The following is a 13,346-nucleotide window of genomic DNA, read 5'->3' as shown; positions in this document are numbered from 1 at the left end:
TTTTGTGATCCACCCTAATCATGTAATGGCTGGGGGGGGGGGAAGGATGCTACTTGTATTTTTTGTCCACTTTTTCACTTGCTCCCATTCTTTCTTTCACTTCAAGCTTCACTCAAGATTGTTTTGGGTTTTTTTAGCCTAACAAAAGAAGGTTCCCCTGTCCCCACCCTTCCGTTGCTTTTCCCTGATAGGAGTTTGCCCCTGTCCAAGCATCATGACCCCCCCCCCCTTTTTTTTTTATGCAATGCCACCGTGAACAGACTCGGCATCACAGCGTGGAAGCCACCATCAAAATTCAATGCGGGGCAGCAAATTCGTTCACCGAATGCATTTGTTTACTGTGAGCAAAATTACCCTATTTTTATGGTAGGTTGTGTAAACCAAAGACGGCAGCAAACAAAATAATCCCCCCGCAGTCTTTTTTTTTTAAATTTTATTTTACTTAACATAGTAACAAAAATAAGAACTTATATTTATGATCAAATACGCTACATGAACCAAAAAATTGCTTTTCTTCATTTGAAGCTTTAAATAGCCGTGAAAGAAATGGCTCAATGGAATATGCTGAATATATAGTAACCTAGTTATTGAATGATATAACCCTTCCTATCTGGGTGGGTATATGCATACATACACACATATACAGTAAGCATACAAATAGATCTGGGTATAGACAGATATATTGGAGAAATATACAATAAGTATATATAAAATAGCTCTGTATATACAGATATTGCTCACCATCAAATAGTCTTTCAGGTATCTCTTGAGTTACAGACATATCGACACATAGATGTATGTATACAGTATGTGTATAGCAATCGATAGATAGATACAGGCGGATATTTTACCTAGTACTTGGGTGGCAGATAGTTTATATTGTTTGAAAGTTAGATCATGCAAAAATTGACTATTTCCAAATATAAAATTAGAATGTAGAGAAAATACTCTGCCATAAATAACAGTTGGATGGTCTGAGGTGTAAGGGCGATTATTTATAGAAGCGCTAAGTGCAGCATGTACAAATGCCAAATGAAGAAATAAATATACACATTTTTTTTTAAAAGGAAAAAAATGACTGACAACTTAAAGTTCCTATCCAAAGCAACAGAGTTAAACAGAAGCAGGGAAGATTAATAGGGGGGAAGAAAATGGAAGCTTTGTTCCAAAGTGGAAGCATAAGATGCGAAATTTCAAAATCAGATGGCTTGGTCGGTGATTTCTTTCATTTAAATGAATTGATCTGTTGCTAAACTGCTGCTCTGGTGCCAAGAAACCTTTAACTCTTTCGGCTCAAAACCCCTCATGTTTTCTCTTGAGCATGCCACTATTCGATTAGAAAGCGGAAAATAAAAAGAAGGGGGAATAAAAAAAAAAAAAAAGCATAAAAAACAGGGGGATTAAATCCGCGAGCACATGCAGCACACAAAAGAGCGACAATATGGAGAGCATCCATGTTTCGTTAGAACTTCTACTGTATAAACAATGTGATTCTTGTTCTTACAACGTTGCTAAAACTTGGAAAGGCGACAAAAAGGCCTTCAACCTTCACAATTATACTTACAGAGAGAACTTAATGGCAAACCCATCAGAAACGGGGTTTGCAGCTGGAGAAAAAAGAAAAAAACCACGACAGAATCCTGACCTAGTCCATTGTAAACATTCACTTACCGAGAATGCCTTAAGCATTTTCCAACAGAACCCCCTTTTCTATACATGTTCACCTACGTGGAGAAAAAAAAAGAAGCTGTTTTGGTCAAATTTGGGTGAGAGTTGCTAGTGCTTTTCCGTTTTGTTTTGGGTTTGTTTTTCCCACTAAAAAACAAATAAAAAAAAATAAAATACAAAATAAAATATACTTGTTATAATTGAAGTTAATTCCAGGGGGGGGGAAATATATATGTGCAGAACAGAAAAAATAATATATACATATATTTCCCTCCCACTTTCCAAACTCCGCTGCAGTTCCTCCTAAACTGCTGCTTGCTCCAATCTGGTGCCTGCTTAACAACGGAATGACAGGCAACATCTGTTTGTATAGAAGCCAAGATCAAGCCTTCAAAATTTTTCTGGCTTGGTTTCCTTTTTTTCCCCTCTATGGAAAGCTTTTCTTTAAAAAAAAAAAAGCGCACAGCAAGATTTTGAAAGCAGCTCAAGTGAGGCAGCAACTATTTTCCCTTGAGTTATTTCAAGGTATATCATTTCTAGGGTAATTCATTCACCCCCACCTCCCCGAGTCCTGTCTCTTCCTCATGCTATTAACATAGTAACACACAACTTAAAAAAAATCCAACATACCTTGATCACTAAAAGGCCACTCCCTCCTATGGGGGGGGGGGGAGGTTATTCTTCAGTAGTCAACTAAAAACATGTATTGGGGGCAGGGGAAGGGAGGAATTGGAGGGTTGAGAAGACAATTTTGTCACAATTTTCTTTTGTTTTACAAACCCTGGTCTGAAATACATAGGTAAAAAAATCAAATCAAATCCAAATAAGTTTTAGTGTCGGTCTACTGCCAATTCTGTGGCAAATCGGGAGAAAGCACAATAATTCCACATGCTGAGATGTGAACAACTGGAAAGAGACCAACTCTCCAGAAGTCACAATGAAAACTATCAAGGCACCTACTCCTTCCCTTCTCCTCCCTCCCAGCACCTTCCTCTCCAAAAAAAAACCCCAACAAAAAACAAAAAAAAACCCTCATGCCACCAATTTAAACGATTAATTTAACAAAAGGAAAGGGGAAAGAAAAAACTGAGTCTATTTAAAAACTGTAGGAACGTTTTATTCACCGGTGAATTGGGGCACACACACAACATTAAAAAAAAAATTCAGACAAGTTGCTAAGGAGACTTGTGTAAACTCAGAACACAGGCACATTTCTTGGCCTTTTCCCCCTATATTCCATCTTGTATTCTGATCACGCACCACTGCGACACCACTGCACCAATCCACTGCATTAATCTTAGCCTTAAACAGGCTGACTGGCAGAGCAAACCGTGTGTATATATCATCTTTCAAACTTAACAAGTTAAAGGGAGAGAGGGTGGCGGTGGGTGGGGAGAGGTGGGGGGGCGGGACACTTCGTTCTGAATATAAAAATACAGGATTTGAGCATAGTAAGGGAATTTTAAAGAGGAAGTGTTATATGGGCATATGTAGAAAGCTGCAAGCCTCCCTTAGCTTTTTTGTGTGCGTCTCTCTCTCTCTCCCATTCCTTATAACAAAATCCCACATCCCCTGGCAGATGTCTGAGGCATCTGAATCCCTGCCAGATCTAACAATGTCGTACCCAGTTTATGCCACCAAATGACCTGCACCACGAAGTAGCTCATTCTCTCAGCTCTGTGGGGTCGTACAGACATAATAAACAACCATTTTTCTTTTCTAATGTGCAGATTCATAAACTGCATTTTTAAGAAAATGCATCTTTTATCCTTTAAAAAAAAAGAAAAGAAAAGAAAGAGAAAACAGTGTTCATAAATAAATGAATAAACGGGGACATTCAGGAATGGGGCACTGAAGGTGACTTTTCTCCTGCCACACAATCCATCCTACCCCCCCCCCCCTCACCCCCCAGTCACACACCTTAAACAGTAGCCGGCATGTGTTGACATTAGGTTTGGGTGAAATTAACATTTTCTTTCAGTTCCATGCGTGCAGCCAATACTTTTATTATTATTATTTAAAAGATATTACCTTACTCACCGTGTCTTTCTAATATCCTGGGACCAACACAGCTGCAACTACACTCCATTTCAATTTAGACCTATTTATTTTATTTTACTACACATTAACTTCAATTTTGAAATGAAAAGTTTCAAGAACTACCCTATTTCATGTAGAAAATATTGAAAGATGGTGTTTCAATAATTTCAAACCTCCACACCCCCCCCGCATAATTTTTTTCGAAATAGGAAATTAGTTGAAACCGACCTTTTCCTGCAAATAGTTTTGGTTTTGACAAATGGACATTTTCCGACAAAAAGTATTTCGTCAAAAAAATCCCAACCAGCTCTACTTTGGATGCAGGGCTTTGGATATGGGACTTTTCACAGATAGGCGCTCACTTGCTAAATTGATCACTATGGCACTCTTAAAACCCTGGAAACGTAAGAGGTGAAACAGGAGTACATTTTGGAATGAACTTCTTACAGACAAGGAATTACCATGATCCTATTGTAATACTTTTACCTGTGTTTGGATCACATGCTTGCAGTGTGCTGAGGATGGCTTAGAGCTTTGAAAAGAAAAAAAAAAAGTCTCCTTGCAGGGTGGATTCAGCCCTTCATCATCTTGAGGCAGAAAAACAGATCCCCAAGCAGATCACTCTGTGTCTGTGTGACAGAGATGGTGATAACTTCAAGAACGCTAAGAACAAGTGCATTTCCCTTTAGGGTTCCCAAGCTGTGACAAGGGACATGGGCTCCCAAGGAGGTAGTCCAATGAGTGGATAGGTGGGAAGATGAGTGTCAAGAGAGTTGGCTTCCATTCCTAGTTCTGCTATTAAATGGCTGTTTGATCTTGGTTACTCGTTTCACCTCTTTGGATATGTCTACACTGAAATTAAAGACCTGTGGTACAGCCATGGCTGGCCCAGGTCAGCTGGCTTGGGCTGCGGGAATAAAAATTTCTGTGTGGACATCTGGATTCATGCTGGTGCCTAGGCTCTGGGACCCTCCCCACTATGGGGTCCCAGAGCTTGGGCTCCAGCTCAAGCCTGAACATCTACACAGCAATTTTACAGCCCCACAACCCAAGCCCCATGATCCTGAACCCTCTGACTTGGGGAGGCGTGGCTGTTTAAATTACTGTGTAGATGTATCCTCTGTGCCGCCTTTCCCCCACCCATAAAACAGGGATAATATTACTTACTTACCTTTGTAAAGTGCTATGAGCTCTATGCATAAGAATTACTACCTATTATTATGGAGGGTGAAACAGACGATCTAACTCTCAGTCTGACTGCAGGGGCACATACAAGGGCTCCACTGCTTGTGAGGACTGAGCTCCCCTCTTCTCTCTCTCTCCTATACCTGGGCTTTGTCTGCAGGCTAAGAATTTGCCCCCATTGACATTAACCAATTGGATCTCTCCTTTCAATTTCAGTTAGAGCAACTGCTAAACTGGATCTGAGACAGCGATGGATGAACGTCAAAAGATTCGGAGGTTTGGCTCCCTTTGGCTAAAACATCTCAAAAAAAACCCCAAAAACTTTCTAAAGCGTCACTGACCATGTTTGTTTAGTGACTCTTGTGAGATCAGGAGAATCTGGTCTCAGCATTTGATATTTCTGTTTCCTATTTGAATTGAAACCAGAAAGTCTAGAAGTTGGATGATTTTTTTTTTAAATTACTGAACTTCAAAAATGTCTGAGTCCAATCTAATTCAAGCAACAGACACAGGTTCAAGACAGGCATTATTTCTTTCAAACCAGATTTCTCCACCTTAACTTTTAGGGTTATATTAAATTATCATGTGCATTTCCTACTTTTGAAATGTAATGAACTGACCACTAGGGAGAAGTAGGTCTTCAGTTTACCCAGAGAAAGAAACAATCTGGGCAGTAGCAGCTTTGTCTGTATCACTCTGCTAATGCATCTCAACCTGAATCACAAAGGACCTTAGGAAAAGATGGCAGTTAAGTTTCCATGTACAGTTAATCATTGGCCTCAGTGCCAATAATGGAACCAGTGGTGATGGTGGTTTCTATAACGCGTTGGACACTTGTCTACTAGAACAGGTAGACTGGGATCATCATTGTGCCACTCATGCACTGTAACACTAAAAGCCTGCAGCTGGTAATGCCTTTCAGTCAACCTCTTCCAAGCTGTCCGGTGCCAACACCCTTCTTCTGAAGACCCCACTGCCACCTCCTCCCTCCACAGGTTAGTGAATGCAGCAAAGGTGTAATTCAGAGTCCGTGGATTTCAATGTGATTTGGATCAGGACCCAGAAGCAGGCACTGTCTGCATATTGACAGAATATTTTAACCCCTGAATATCTTTAGTGACCTCAATGTTTAGTTTCCTTTGTTAACTGCTTGATCTTCACCCAATTCACAAGAAGGGAGATTTACTAGTAACAGTATTCCACCAGTACCTAGAGGCCTAAATGACATCAGAGACCCATCATAGAAGGCACTCAAACACAGACACACTGAATTCTGGATCCCTTTTGTTTTATTTTCCAAAGGTTCGAGTGATTTTTAATCCATGGTATGCTTGAACCAAGACCATGTTTTCATTTTGGTTGTGAGCTAAGCCAGAACTTTTAAAAGCCGTTCTGTTCATTCTCAGGGCCTCAAAACATCTGTTTCTACCCAGCTAGAGGAAAGCAGATGTTTAAGACTTCCTTTTATAGGACCTAGTGAGAGGTATATCATTATTTTAATGTTATTCTTTGCAGTCACACATACTTTTTATCATCATTACATGTATCATTAGCAACATGTTTGAACTGTGTAATTTGAAGATGAGGGGATAAAACCCTCGCAGGGGGTCTGAGGGTAACCTCCCCTTGGGCAAAGTTTTTGGATACTACCTGCCATTCGGTGCAAGCTGGTGCATTCCAACAGCAGAAACAGAGAGACATTTATTAGTCATGGATAAACGCCATCCAGCAGCAGAGCTGGTTTGCAACAGGGGAGGATGAACCCCCATTAGAGGCAGCGAAATACCCCCCACATTCCCGGCATTGTATTTAAGGGCTGATTGTCTAGAAAAGCTATAAAATACGGTCTCCCTACCCCCACCAGAAATAACATATAATCAATTAACTGTGTTCTAAAAAGCAAGGAAACTTTGAATGATTCCACACAAGCTGGTGTCCAAGTTTTGGTGTCTGTGACTATCAAGTTTAGCACATGCTCTCTTAATGGGATGCAGTAATATTGTGTAAGAAGTTACCTGGCGTCACAATTAGAACAGTCTGACAACAGGGGAGGCTCTGACTGGCTCAAGGATTTGTGTAAATGACGTGGATGGAGCCTAAGTCACTTTCCTTGAGTGCACCTCCTGTTTTGCTGTTCCTCTACAGTAACACTTTGCTTTGATGATGCTAACCCAGCAGAGTAGCTTAATTTTTTGTTCCTACCGTGTCCATCACCGAAGTACCTAAGTGATGAACCAGCAAATAAGAGCTGCACCGATCTAACTGATCAGGCATGCTAGGCAAAATACACCTCCATTGTTGCTCGATGCAGTAGGTACATCATAAGGTTCCACTGTAAGGGGACATGCATGTCATGCTGCTACCACAAAACAGCAGGTGCACTGGGAGACCAAGAGTGAAGCGGCTAATCCAGGTCTAGTTGAGACAGACATAATTATTGTATGATTTTAAGTCCAGTTTCAGGGCAGACGACTGGATGACTCGGAGGACTGGCCATGGGATATGCACACTTTCATCTCCTGATGAGCAGCAGTCATATTCCAGACACCACAGACTAGATTGTAACGATATTCTGTCCTGAGTAAGGGGTGATTCATAGGTGTGCTGTCCCAGAAGCAGACCAAAGCATGAATTGGTAGGCTCCTCTAAATTATGGATGGAATTATTTGTACAAAGCCAGGGCAGGTAGGATACCACAAGCCCACCCCGTGCGCATCCATTGTTCTAATTCTTCCACTTCTCTCCATCCCAATCCCAATACAGCCCTTGGCTCAGCATAATTTAGTGGAAGAATTAGAACAATGGATGCGCATGGGGTGGGCTTGTGGTATCCTACCTGCCCTGGCTTTGTACAAATAATTCCATCCAAGGGGTTGCAATCTCTCCCCAACAGACTTGAGTAAAATCAATTACCTTTCCTCCCTAACACGGGGCTGTAATTAGGAGTAATGAGATTAAATGAGGGAGAGGAAATTTTAGGCTAAATATCAAGAAAAAGCTTCCTGACAGTGGAACAATCATGCACTGACCAGGACTGCATAGGAAATAACAGGTCTTTCCCATGTTTAATTTCTATGATCCCAACTCTATACACTATTCATAGCTGCTTATTTAAAACACTAGCTCTTACATGAAAGACCAATGCAGGAACAGCTACATCAGTGCCATAAACTGTATAACGCAGGATAGCAAGATTCCAAATCAACGTCAATGGGACTTCAGGAAAGACGCAGGAGAGCATGAAGGGGTTTTTTGGACAGTGCCCTTCATTACAGGACCTAATTCTACAAGGTGCCAGGTGCTTCTGGAAGGTGCCGAGCACTTTCAGATCCCACTAAGGTCAACGGGAGTGGAGGGCGCTCAGCCCATTAATGAGCACATGTACAGTTACAGGCAAGTTCCAGGGCCCCACCCAATCTTCAGACCTAGAGTTGCCACTGCCTGCAATGTGCCTTGCGGGGAGAATATATGTACACACCTACACACTGGGTAATGCAAAAAGAATGTGAAGTTCATACTTCTGGCCATCCATTCATTGCAACCACACACAAGAGTGATAACCCTCTATGAGTGCGATTTTATATATCTATAGACAGACAGACAGACATCTGACTGGATTCAAAAATTAGATTTAAATAACATAGAAAAGTCACATTTAATAAAATACCATCATGTTCCTGTTACTGGATCTATAAAAATTACCTAAAATAAGTACAACTGGCTCTGTATATTATTCTGTATAAAATGACCTAAAACTAGTACAAATGGTGGTATAGATGTACAAGTAGCCTGTAAAATTGGCCTCCAGTAGTTGATTTTTCCCCCAGTGTCAGCAAATAATTTAAGACAAATAATAAATATTGCATCTTTTTTATTTGTCTCCTGGTTTTCTGAGCCTTTAGGTGTCATGTTTCCAAGCTGTTTTCCATGACCATGAGGGCTAGAAACTTTATATTTTTTCTATATGAAAGCTGAGATTCTTGCATAATAACATGATTCCAGGAGCTGAGGCTTTAAATACTGTCAGACTCATGATAAATTCATGAGAGGTGACAACACTGGGTTTTACAAATGGAAGCACAGAAAGAACAAACAACTTTCAGATGGTCCCCCAGGAAGTGTGCAACAGAGCCAGGAATTTATTCCAGGTTTCCTAGCTCCAGTATAATGCTTTAATCATAAGTTCATTCTTCAGATCTAGGATACAGACAAAAGCTTCTACTCTTATGAAAAGTGCCCTGGAACAGAGTTTGGATCTGGATTCAGATCTGATTGCCCTGAAGTTAAGGAAGGTTTAGGACCTGTGTTTTACCAGGGCTATCATATCTAGTTTTTAAGGTCTCATCTGAAAGTCCCACACACCAGAAACTGCATGGCACCCAGTGTAGCTGCCTCAGGTGTATGAAAGGCTAAGTCAGTCTGCTGAGATTTGAACCTGGAGGCATAGGTGTTCCAAGCGTGATCTTTATAATAATAATCATAATAATTAAAAAAAAACATTTCCGCCCCCACTCACAACTACCTATGCATAGGAGCAGAATTGACTATGAAGACCTTTGCCCTAATACTTTAAGAAAACTCCTTTTAAAAAAAGTTTGCATGATTTCTAAATTTCTTGGAAAGGAAGGCAAGATTCCACATCAGCTTTAAAATGAAGAGGGAAAAGTGCTCTACTGACTTGAAGGTTTCTTTTGGTAGGTATAAACATCACAACCACCCCCTTCTTTTCCACCCTGAAAGTAAAGTTAAAAGGAATGCATTGATTTTGATAGTGAGAGCGATGGCTGGGGGATAGAGGCAGGTGCCTACATGTTCAATACCAAAGCAGGGAGGATAGAAGCCAAGCGGGTGTGTTTCTAAAAGCTACAACTACTTTTAGGAGAGGAAAAATATCTCAGGGTCATTTCTATGTCTGCTCTCGGGATTGTAATAGGAGAGAGACTGAAGGTACCAAGGGTGAAACAAATGGGGTCAACAGGGCTCAAGATAAGGAGCTGCTTAAAGAAAGAACTAAATCTCCTTTTCTTCAGTGCTGTAGCAAGAGAAATTGCTTCACTGCTTAGCTTTTGGCTTCATGTCCCCTTACAACAGAGCACAGCGAGTGCCTCGTCTCGTCTCATCTCAGCTTTCAAAATCTAGGTCACTTCAATTTGTGTCTGTGCTTCCAATGATACCTTTGCAACTAGTCTCATTACAGAGATGCCTCTGCCAGAGATGCTGGCTTAGGACTCCAGACTCCTGCAATGACCCCAACTAGTCCCTGTTCTTTTCAACATATAGACTCACTGCCGACCAACAACTAAAGCCAATGAGGACGTATATGAGGATGGCATCTGTCTCACTGAGGTGGGTAATGAGCTACGTGATCGTAAAGGGTCGCTCAGCCAGGACATGGATGCTCTAGCCACTCACCTTCGTCAATGGAGACTTAGTTAAGTGAGTCTAAGATGTGGCTGCACCCTTCTGTCTGAACAGTCACCTGGACACTCAGCATCTCTGTGTGGAGGATCATCTACTCCCTTTTCAGCCAGCTGTCACCTATTTAGGACTCAAACAGGACCATAGTTTAACATACCGGTCCCATTTAGAATACTTAAAGATCACCACCTCCTGCACTGCCTTGATCCAGAATCTAGCAGGGACCTCCTGGGGAGCAGAGGCCAATGTCCTATGAACCTCAGACCTGGTGACTGTATTCACTCCAGTGGAATACCGTGCAGCAGTCCGGGGCAGAAGTTGACATACACATCTCACTGATTCCGAGATGAACACAGCTACCCGAATCATTAGTGGTTGCCTTAATCACCACGATTAACATCTAATTTACATGTGTTGGCTTATTTAGCTCCCTCAAAACTTTGACGAGATGCCTGAAAACTGCACAGAGGGCTATGGCGGAAGAAAACAACCTGCTGCGCACAAGGCTGACAATGGTGCCAAAAGGCACAAATAAGCAACACACGCTTCCCACAGGAAGCTCTGCCTGTCTCCACAAGAAAAGACATACACCTGCAGTCCCTGCTTACTTGCCACCACTGACTTTGTGGCTTCCTTTTAAAGCATCCATTCACGCATTCATGTCCAGTGCTGCCAGTCCAGTGCTAATTTTGGATGAACAACGGCATATCAAGGCTGACAGCTGTGTCCTGGCAGAGTGGCAGTAACTTTGGAATAGAGATACAGGCATGCTGAGGAACTTAAACCCTAATCTACACCTACCTGTCTGCAATCTGGGTTGCAGATCCTGGACTAGGCTTCACAGGCTGCTTACCGGAATGGCCAAAGCGGGTGCCAAAATGCAGAAATTTGGCTTAGTCCGAACTTCAGTGTCACTGCAGTGATGCAGACAACCAACCATGCTGTGGAAGAGTGCACAATGAGAAGATTGGAGGGCGGACTGCAACACCTCGCTACCCTCGACGATGCAGCAGCTAGATGGCTCAACAATCTACATATCAACCTGAGATGCATATGAAAGAAGAACTGCTCTTGTGAACCAGTGTTGGTGGAAACAGACTCAGAAATAGCTTTGCCAATGCTCGCACTTTGGGTAGGCAGAGCCTATTTAAGGGGGTGATTTTCTGAGTTTTTTGCAATGTGGCCCCTGCTGACTCACAGGAGGAAAGGGATGGCTCTTCTTCTGGTGACTTTGAGCCTTTGAGCCCCTGTTCAGAAGCCAGGAACATTCATTTCTGATGGACAAAGCAGCAGGAGAATACTGCACCAACTCTTAGTAATCTCCTACCATGGCTACTGGAGAGGCCCCACTGCTAAACCTGCCTCATTCCACAGAAAACAGAGATGGAACTCACCTAGGAACTGGTTCTGATCTTACACAGATTTTACACTAGGGTATCTCCACTGACTTCAAAGAAGTTACTCCTGATCAACACCCTGTAAGTGAGATTAGAACCAGAACCTCACAGCGGATGCATTAGGTTATATTGTTCATCTCTCTGCAAGTGAGGGAATAAAAAACCCCAATAAATGCTCACTGTAGAGTGTGTCTTGCACCTTCCTCTGAAGCAGATGGTACAGGCCACTGTTGGAAACAAGTTAGTGGGGTAGGTGGATCTCACTCATCTGATCTATTATGGCAATTCTTATTACTACAAACTGGAAGGAAGAGCAGGCATTGGCCTGTAACGGGAAATAAAGAAGCATGTGATGCTTAAATAAGGAACAATTCGGTCACTGCAGTCTCCCTTATTTTAAATGAAGCAGATGCGAGTTACATTTGCTTTGCATTTGTAATTAGCAGGCAGAACAGATGGCAAAGGTGTCGTTTAAAGTGACACGTCTGATAAAATAACCAATGCCAATACAGTATTTCACTAGGAGCAAGGGATACTTTTCTCTCTTCTTTGCATTGAAATACATCAGAAAGAAACAAGACTAGCAAATGTTCACGTCAAGTAAGGGATTCACTACAACAGCAATCCATGGTATTTTGGAGTGTTTATTACTAGATGGGTGGGGGGGAAAAGAGGACAATGGCAAATTGATTGCTTGGAGGAACACAAATGGGAGATGGAACTAGTAATATGTTGCCAACATTATAACATCTCCTCTTTAGCTTGTGATAAACAATCTTGTTATAAGGCACCAGGTTGGGACTCTGGAGATCTGAGTAAAATTCATATATACCTGGGTGTATGAGAGATTTCATTGATCTAAGTACTTGTAGCCCTTCACCTCATGATATCTGTGGCCTCACAAATGTTAATGAATATATCTTCACAACACCTTTGTATCAGCCCCACTTCACAAATGGGGAAACTGGGACACAAAGTGATTAAGTGACTTGACCAAGGCCATACAGGGAGTTCATAGGAGAACCAGGAACTGAACCTTCATTGCCTGAGTCCCAGCCCAGGAATCTATTCATGGAATCAGTTCGTGGCATTTTCCCATTCAAAGCGCAAATGCTTTCTCATCAGCACAGCCAAGGAGGGAGGCAACACTGCTTGCCAGTCACATTAAGTGCCGCTTGCTGGAAGTGGTGATGCTTTGTTCCTGAACAGTTTGTTGATAGTGCAGTACAGCCTTCTGCTTGTGTGCTCCGCAATGCAAGGTGTCTGAAAACCTTGGTGGAGGGTCTGGATGGGATTGTTAGGGAATTCTTTTTGACAGTACCTGACATGCTTGGTAACGCAAAACTAATTTGGCTCCTCCTACTTAAGATACTCTCACACCCACAAAAGCCCCAATAGTCTAATCAAGAAACATACTCCTACCTGCTGGGAAGGGAAAGAGTAATACAGATACGGTTTTGTTATTTTTAGTTCTTGCGAGTTGCTCCGCCATTATGGTGATGGGCAGCAAAGAATGATCTTAACACACAGTACAATCTAATACAACTGCCCCATGAGCCCCAGAAACAAAGAAGCTCTGGCATAGATGATGGAGCAGTATCCAGAGATGGGATGAAAGGCTAACATCATTCCAAAACT

This window comes from Trachemys scripta, chromosome 21, assembly GCF_013100865.1.
Source record: "Trachemys scripta elegans isolate TJP31775 chromosome 21, CAS_Tse_1.0, whole genome shotgun sequence".
Classification (NCBI taxonomy): Eukaryota; Metazoa; Chordata; order Testudines; family Emydidae; genus Trachemys; species Trachemys scripta.
The sequence above is the reverse complement of the archived record's forward strand: the minus strand, read 5'-3'. Positions refer to the sequence as shown.